We start from the raw sequence: 9,635 nt of genomic DNA on the forward strand, positions 1-9,635 counted from the left end.
CTTTATAAAATGGGAATAATAGTAGCACCTACTTCATTGAGTTGGGAAGACCAAATGACATCACACATACATTAAGGGCTGTGCAAGCTTTAAACCACCATATAAATGATATTATTACTACTGTGTTTGCAGACATGATTATCTTAAAAGGAGGAAGGTGAAAGCCATCTGAAACATGGCCATCTGGGATGCTAGCGTTCTTGGTTGGCACTTTAGGCCTCTGTATTTCCATGTGTTATATATACATGGAAGGTATGTGTGCCAGGCTGCACTGTAAACTGACTGAGGTCTTGGCTACAGAAAACATGGTTGTGCCTAATTGTTTTACAGGTGAGGAAATAGAGAAGCAGAGAGATAAAATACCTCCCATTGCCTTTTCTATGACATCATACTATTTCTTTGACCAGACCAGAATAGAAAGAAATGCTTGAGCTTGAGAAAATTCCTTTGAGTCTTGCTATCTGACTTTCTTTTCTTTTCTTTTTTCTCTTGCTAGCCGTCTTTATTTGTATGGATCAACGTGGAAAGTGTGGAAAGGCTAGACACATATGTCTGTGCAGAGGCAGGTTGGCATCAGCTTGCCTGTGACATTGAGGACCAGACCGAACTAGCCTCATGAAAAAGGATTTGTTTTCCTTACATTGGAGGACAGAGCAGGAAGGAAGGAACCAGACGGTCACTACAATGCAAGTAAGGTTACAATGCAACAACCTGGGTTAGATGGGCTTCATGACTTAATCTGGGTGCTGCTTGATAAAACTGATCAACTCATTGATGAAGGTATCATGAGAGGTCATGAGTACATCTGATTTCAACTCAGACTCAATTTTCTTAGCCAGTTGCTTTCCCAGTTCTATTCCCCACTGTTCATAACTGTTGTCTCAGAAAATACCTTGAACAAGATCTCGTGCTCATACATAGCAATTAAGGCTCCAAGGATGGAGTGAGCTTTGTGAAGATCATAGAATCAGTAGAATTATTTCCCTCAAAGCTCCTACGAGGCAACAGCTTCTCCAGGGCATAGCCACTCTTGCCTATAGCCTGCAGCTCCTTACATCTCACCTCTGCTGTCTTCTTCATCAGGGCCTCAATGTGACCTAGAAAGTTAAGTAGAAAGGTCTTGTAATGAAGGCCATCTTGAATTGGATGCTATATCTGGATGGGAATGCAAAGGTCACAAGGAATAATTTGGGTACCCTGGTGAATTAGCATGTAGAAAGCATGCTATCCATTGATCCACAGTTCTCCCCATTCAATGAAACCCGGATTATACTTAGTCTGAGCACCTGACTTAGTTACATATTTCCCATTGGATTCCATGACACTCTGTTAGAAGCAGGCAGCAAAGGGGTACATAGACTGATCGTAGGACAACAGGGCCTGAGTCTTGCTCCCCAAATGGTTAATGTACCAGCTTCCTGGTATTGTAACCAGCACAAGAATATTCTTCTCCAATTGGATGGGGTGGAAGTGTTTGTCCATTCATTGAGACTCCAGACAACAGCTACTTAAAGTTGTCAAAAGCAACGTGTAGAGTGATGGAGAGGCCAAAAGCTGACTACAATGAGTAACACACACCAATTCAGACCCAGAATTCAATCATTTTGAGTGGTGATTCCAAACTCTTTAACTTTTGGTACACTGGTAGACAAGGCATTTTGCCATAGCTGAAGGATCCTTGACTGCATGAAGTAACCTTTCTTTGGCTGTCTGCTTTGGTGATGGTTTCTTGTGTGATAAACGTCTTTGAGGCAATGATGAAGAGAGAAACTCTGAGTATAGGATAGCAAGAGTTGTAGGGTTTAAAATTGTCCAACCTACAACAAAAGAAACTGAGGCAGAGTTCTGAGTCAATGGCAATTTATTAAAGGGTCCATGGTCCCCTCTAATGAGGTGGACCTGAGATCTTCCTCATGATCTAAGATGCTCCTGGCCCCCAGAACCTTGTTTTTATAGAATTTCATGCCCAAATATGCAGAAGAGGCATAGAAAAATACAGAATCTCATTCATTGATAGATTTTACTCTTGGGAGAGGGGCCAAAAATGATATATCAGTCAAAAAATGTATATCAGCAGGGGGTTCTTGGATTGGGAAAGCACAGGGCATCTCCACTGACTAAGTGGTCATAAGATGGTTATCTGCCCATATTGGACAAGAGAGAATTGTTTGGAAGCACAAAAATAAGTTGGGGGAACTTTCCAAAGAATCAACGAATCCTACCCATGCTAGGTTTCGACATGAAATTTGAACAAAACAGGATGGAGATATCTGTGTCAGCATTCTTGTGGTTGCACAAGTGAGCTTCATAGCTGGTAAAAAATGTAGTGACCATTATTACATTAACGTTTGTGGCCTACCCTAAGAACCTATCTTATCTAAACATTCCTATCTGCCTTATGTAAAATTTCAAACTGATTAATACTAATTGGAATAGAGTATGGGTCCTAATGAATCACATCTCACCCGATCTTGGCAACATGGGTGCCATCAGTATTGGAGACAGTACTGCCTCCCTGTGAATAAGACTTCAAGAATTCTGTTCTTACCAGCAGACCCACGTCAGAACCTCCAATGCCAATGCTGGTTCCATCTTTTAATAGTCTTCCCTATGTAGGCCTTTCACTATACCATGGACACACTTTGCCAAATAATTTCATTTTCTCCAATGCTTTGTTCACCTCAAGTCTCATGTCCTTGTCCTCGGCCAGCATGGGTATATCGGAGTGATTCTGCAGTGCCATGTAAGGCACATATTCCCCTATAATTTAATAAGTTCCTCTGAACTCCTTGAAGACTGGAACTGTGTCTTGTAGAAATTTTTTTATTTCCCCCTATGCCATACACACACACACACACACACACACACACACACACACACACACACACACACACACACACACACACACACCCTATCTAAAATGAGGGGGTCAGATTGCATGTTCTCTGAGGTCTCTTCCAACTCTACCATTTAAATGAAATTATCTTTGTTACAGAGTGGTAACAACAACAGAGACCTGGGATGAGGACCGAGAGATTTCAAGAGAAACTGGGGATGTGGAGAGAAGAAGTAGAAACTTAAGAATTTCTTAGGAACTTCAGAGTAAGCAAAGTAAATAGGCTATTTCCTAGATATCCAGGCTGTTGTGTATCAATGATCTCATCCCTGTCCAGATAAGGATAGCCAATTCAATCTGCAACCTTGCCAGAGTGATTAGAGCTGGAGATCCATGAGAAAATCTTGCCATATTAGTCTGGATGTGGGCCGGCCTAGCCTGCCCTGGGCTTTCAATAAATCTGAAGCAGAAATCCAGGCAGACTACTCAGGCCAGCCTTGTCAGGAAGAGATGGCCCCAGGGTGAAGGGGAGAGGTAGCAGAGAGCTGGAGCTCAGATTGTGAAGGGAAGTGACAGGGTATTCTAGAATAAATGTAATTTCCTTGCTTGGCTATATGAATGCATGTATACAAGCAAGATACATATAAATATAAAGAATTTTCATATTCGAATGGATCTGTGATCTCACGAATAATGGTATTGTCTCCATTATAGGGCAACTAGGTGGTACAGCGGACGGAGTGCCAGGCCTGGAGTCGGGAAGACTCATCTTCTTGGATTCGAATCTGGTCTCAGATACTTCCCAGCTAGCTGTGTGACCCTGGACAAGTCACTACCCTGTTTTACCTCAGTTCCTCATCTGTCAAATGAGTTGGAGAAGGAAAATGGCAAACCACTTCAGTATCTTTGTCAAGAAAACCCCAAATGGGGTCAAGAAAAGTCTGACATGACTGAAACAACTTCACAACAGCAACAAATTTCAACATAATTGCTTTCCTTTGTAATCCAGGTATTGTATTTTGTGCATTTTAAACTTTTATTCTAGAAAGGGTTCCATGGACTTCATCAGACTCTGAAGGGGGTCTATGAAGAAAAAAAAAGGTTAAGAACTGTTAATAGAAGATCTCACAATCTATGAGAAACTTCTCTTTGACTTGGATTCCAAATTGGATATCTGCCATGACATAGTATACACCTTAGTGAGATTCTATTTCCATTTTTTACCTCATCTGACATGAATGGCTTAGGAGATTTCTCAAAGGGTGATCTCTGTTATGGCTTTAAGGGAATTTTTTCTAATTTTGCCATTCATGGGGGCTTGGTTGAGGAAAGCCCTCAAGGTGATATTTTGTTCTATGATACAAACGTTATTATTCTTGTGTTTTTAGAGACAGATCACACACTCACTCTACCTTTCACTCTACTGTGTGTCAAGATGTGATCTATTATGGAATATTGCTGGTAAAAGCCTCTCTGTCCCCATCCAAGACCCTTAGCAGGATACCTACAATGTGTATATAAACTTTTCTCTTAAAAATTTGATGTGGATGGAAAAGTAGACATACAGATCAGGAATTAGTGATGTTCTCCTGGTTGCTGTTTTTTTGTTTTTTTTTTGTTTTTTTTTATAGTAACAAGGTCTGGGATTTCTTCCTTTTTTTTAACACCTTGAAAACCAGTTACTCAAAGTCCTTACAATTGTACTGCCTCCAGCAGGAATCTTAATCTGGTCCAATTATTTCCCCTATCTCTGTTCCTTTTGTGCTATTTCTACATCCCCTACATCACAGTTCAAAATTGGTGGTTCCACCAACTTTGATGGTGAAAAGAGTTAATTCTAAAAACCATTGCAAATCTTTTCTACATTTTGCCTGTTTTTTTGTTTTTTTTTTTTTGCCCCGTTTAAACTTTTGCCCTTCATTGCTCTCAGGATAATTTTGTTTAGTTGAGTCTTTTGAAAGATCTCTTTAAAATGATTTTACCCTCCCCTAAAGGGGCAACTGGTAAATCTAGCCTCAGATACTTACAAATGATGTAATCCTGGGCAAGCCGATTAACCACCGCTTGGCTCAGTTTACTTAACTATAAAAGGGGGATATAACCCAACCAAGGTTGTTGTGAGAATCAAATGAGATAATAATTGTAAAACATTTAGCACAGTGCTTGGCACATAGGTAGGTACAATATCAATATAATATAGTATAAATATATAAGTATATATTATTATAGTGTGCTATATAATGTATTATAGCATTTTTAATTTTTTATTAATTTATTTGTTTTCAGTTTTCTACAATCACTTCCATAAGTCTCAGATTTTCTCTCCTTCCCTCCCCGAGAGGGTATGCAATCTTATATGAGTTCTACACATACGTTCTTATTAAACATATTTTCACGTGACTCATGTTGCATGGAAGAATTAAAATGAATAGGAGAAGCCATAAAACAAAACAAAATATAACACAAGAGAAAATGGTCTGCTTCACTCTGCGATCCAATTCCATAGTGCTTTCTCTGGATGTGGATGGCATTTTGCCTCAAGGGTCCTTTGGGAATGTTTTAGGTCCTTGCATTGCTGTGAAGGGCTAAGTCTATGAGAAAAATGCCTTGCACTCTGTGGTTGTTACTGTGTACAATGATCTCCTGGTTCTGCTCCTTTCACTCAGCACCAGTTCATGTTAAGTCCTTCCAGGCCTCTCTGAAGTCTTCCTGTTCATCATTTCTTATGGCACATCAGTAGAATGCTATATTATAACATATTCTACACCATAATATAATGTTATACATCATTATGTTATAATGCTACATAATTTTAATATAAATATTATATTAAATATAGTATAAATATACTAGGTGCTACATAAATGCTATTCTCTTCCCCAGTGGTCCTAATGATCACCCACTATTCTTCTCCGTAAGTACTCACAAATAAACTTATATTCTAAATCAATGTTGGTTGGCTACCCTATCTCCTGGCTTGGCTAGTAAGCCGAATATTTCCTAAGACACTTCAAAAATTCTCTTGGTTTCCTAGTTATAGTGAATGATTTATATTGATTCAGCTTCTGTATGACATGATTATAATTGGTGTGAATGCCTTTTCTTCCATCCACATCTCATTTTCCACCATCAATAACTTGTTTAAATAGGCAGGCTAGAGGGATTTTAATTGCAGACCATATCTTTTTTCATTTTTATTCTTTTTCTAGCTATGTATTAATTTTAGTCTTTGCTCTAACAAATCAGTGGTCTGACTATACCGAAAGCAGATTCAGTAGTGACTCCTACATCAGCCATGAGTCATTTCCTGTTGGTTAAAATATAATCAATTTCATTTTTTGTGATGTTATTCAGTGTTACTATATCTGGCACCTTCCAATTTTTTTCTTAAAGAAAATATTCATGATGGATAGGAAGGAATGAGGCTTTTGTATAGTCTGCAGGACTTTCTCATTCCTTATTGCTGATTTATATTTGCCAATATACCACATTTTTCTCTATCTTTACCTGTTCTTACCATTGCATTGAAGTCATTAAGCATCAGAGTAGAGACTGATTTGATTTGGAGGATCTTATCACCTTCGTCCTAGAAGTTCTCCAGTTCTTCATTTTCCACAACACAAGCTATTTTGCAAATTTCAAATTTTGTTTTCATGATGGTCTTTTTGCAAATTCTTAGCCTGAGCATGACAATAGGAGATGACTGAATGTTCCATGAAATGATATTTCTTGTTGCCTTTGGGATCACAATAAAACCAACTCTGCCAATTCCTTTATTTGTTTCTCTGAGGATAGCTAGCTAAAGCATTGATTAGGTGATTACCATGTGCTGGGCACCGTGCTAAACTTGGGGATACAAATACAAGGAAGCAAGACAGCACCCTGCTCTCAAAGAGCTTCTTTTCTAATGGGGGGAGAGAACATGTAAAAAAGTGCTGTAAAGGGGGAGGAGGAGAGTGCCCATAGCAGGACATGATGAGGAGACAGCCAGAAGTACAAGGCCTAGGCCCTGGAGAGAGAGCTGGGAGACCCAGGGGAGGAGAACCTGTGAGCTACTCTTCTATTTAGTTGCACCATCTTTCCATTTTCTGGGTTTGTGGATAGGCCATATTGGTGAAGGGGAAGGGAGAGTCAGAGGGAGGGAGCAGAACGAAGAAACGAGTATTATGAAGCACCTACTATGTGCCCAGGCTAAACTGTGCTAAACATTCTACAAATATTACCTCATTTTTCATATGACAACAGCAACAATAGTAATGGTTGCTTACATAAAACTTTAAAGTTTACAAAGCACTTTACATACATTATTTCATTTGGGATTCAAGTCTTCCTGTGTGTTCGTCCTTCATTGCTGAAGAAGACCATGACATCAGAGAAATAATGACATGACTTGCACTTGACTTAGTTTAGAGTGAGGGAAGGCTGTGCAGCCTCACTTCTCCTCCAGAGCCATCTGAATCCAGTGACCAGATATTCATCAGGATGACTGGAGATGACCCAGGATGAGGCAATTGGAGTTAAGTGACTTGCTCAAGGTCACCTAGCTAATGAATGTCAAGTGTCTGAGGTGAGAGTTTAACTCAGGTCCTCCTGACTCCTGCACTGGTGCTCTATCCATTCATAACTTCAGGCTAAGTGCTTGATCCCTTTGTCCTGCTGCTTCTACATACAAAATCTCATTTGAATCTGTTAAGTAGGTACCACAAGCATTGCTATCAGTATTTTACATAGGGGGAAACTGAGACTTGGAGTGTTCCTTCACCAAAGTGACCTAGCTAGTACGTGTCAGAGTCAGGATTTGAATCCAGATCTCCATGATATCAAGTCCAGCATCTTAGCAATGTGCCATTTCTGTTTCTTAATCAGTCCCTTCTTCTTTACAAATCCTTTTGTACACCTGTAACAAAAGCCTTTTCAGATGGGAAATGGTCCTCCCAAAGTGTAGTTGAGCCAGAGGCTTAAGCCTTAAGATAACCTTTGTCCAAGATTATCTGGGAATTGGTGAAATGATGGGTTATGATTTCTTTCAATAATAGGTGACATTGTCCTGGCATGCAAATGAATTGATATCCGATGGAAATATAATTCCGACATTAAATCATAAGAAAACCAGGCAGAGGATTTAAAGCTATTGAATAAATCTGGTGTCCTTTTTCTAGTAGGTTTCTTTTGGTCTCTTCTAGAGGAAAGGTAGAATAGAAGGGCTCTGGTGTCCTACTTCCAACAAAGTGTTATCTTGGCTACCAAGATAGGGAGTCTGGTAAGTGTGTGTATAGGAAGAGAGGTGAGACACCACAGATGACCTTAGGACATGTCTGTATAAATACTGATGGTAAAATGACCACCTTCACTCTACAGGGATTGTGTCCAGGACTCTCCACTAGACCCCTACAGAAGGATAGCATGAAGGACAGAGGGCAGGCAGTAAGCATCATAAGTATTGAGATTTTCTGTCTGAATCTGGGAAAGCCAAGAGGGCTTGAGTATCCTAGCCATCATTCCAGTGTCTTCTCTTTTCCTCAGTGTTTCTTACTGCATTTCTCTGAATATACCATGGAGCCTGACTGCCAAACTTCCACGGTACCTGGCATAAGTAGGCACTTAATAAATGTTTGTTGTTTGATTGGATTCCATTCTTTTCTTTCCAATTGCCCATCACAGACTACCCTTCCAGTTCCCTTTCTGCCCGTGTTGTTCAGTTGGGCTATGTCAAGCTGTCTCTTATCTGCAGTAGTTTTGGAGAAGATAGGCCAAGAGGAAGGAAGGTAGTCAATTGTCCCTCTGGAGTTTCTTGAGATGTTCATGGGATAACTGCTGAACCCTGACAAGACCATTAATCCCTTCTGCTGCTGATATACATCCAGGGCTTACCCTTCCCTCTTCTCACAAATTCAATAAGCAGGGACATATAAAAATTATAAGGTTCATTTAAAAAGCAGTAAAGAAGGGATTTCAATTTCCTTTAAAATCACAACACAATCATTCTTCCACACTGGCTTCTGTGTGAGGGGTGGACATTCCTACTTCCCACCTTGGCCCTAGAAAGAAGGGCACCATAGGACCCCATGGCTGGGGAAGCAATTGAGGAAGCAATTTGTGTGGCCTTGTATATGTGTTGGGGGTAGTTGTTAAGCCAGATGGAATGGACCAGGAATGAACAGGACAGAACTATTGAAGGGGAGGACTTGAACAATGACAAGATAAGGTATTTGTACATGTGCCCCAGTGTCTTGTCCTTGTGTGGATCTTTGTTTTTGTGGGTATAATTCTGTGTGCACAAGAGTTCCCTGGCCTGAACCTCTTTGACTTTCTCAGTATGTGCCCTTATGTTCTAGTCTGTGTCTACACATATAACTACCAAGACACTTGGGCTTGAACTTACCTGTCCTGAGTATGGGAAAAGTTTGAGATTGGATATACCCACTAGGGAGAACAGAGGGGAACATCTCATCTCTTAGATTCAGGCATTTTCTCTGACTGTCTCTCATACTTCAGATGTTCTCCCTCCTCATCTCCACCTACTGCCTTCTCTGACTTTCTTTAAGTCCAAACTAAAATCCCATCTTCTTCAAGAAGCCTTTTCTAACTCTAATTCTAGTGTCTTTCCTCTGTTAATTATTTCCCATTTATCCTGTATGTAGCTTTTTTGTATGTATTTGTTTGTTGCCTCCCTCATTAGATTGTGAACTCTTCAAGAATAGGGATTGTCTTTTGCCTTTTTTGTAACTTCAACACTTAGCACGATGCCTGACACATAGTAGGGTTTTAAAAAATACTGGCTGATGGCCTTTGGAAGATG

At 40.0% G+C, this 9,635-nt stretch overlaps 1 long non-coding RNA gene and 1 pseudogene across 1 annotated transcript; one reads left to right on the forward strand and one right to left on the reverse strand.

Annotated features, from left to right (window-relative positions):
- The first annotated feature begins 216 nt into the window (after positions 1 to 216).
- Positions 217 to 5,236, forward strand: LOC140509186 (uncharacterized). Its single transcript, XR_011968588.1, has 2 exons — positions 217 to 690; positions 3,551 to 5,236. It is a non-coding gene; the product is annotated as an uncharacterized lncRNA (long non-coding RNA).
- On the reverse strand, positions 735 to 2,743 carry LOC140503218 (glucose-6-phosphate isomerase pseudogene; annotated as a pseudogene).
- Positions 5,237 to 9,635: the final 4,399 nt, after the last annotated feature.

The sequence above is a fragment of the Notamacropus eugenii genome, chromosome 5, assembly GCF_028372415.1.
Source record: "Notamacropus eugenii isolate mMacEug1 chromosome 5, mMacEug1.pri_v2, whole genome shotgun sequence".
In the NCBI taxonomy this organism is placed as follows: domain Eukaryota; kingdom Metazoa; phylum Chordata; class Mammalia; order Diprotodontia; family Macropodidae; genus Notamacropus; species Notamacropus eugenii.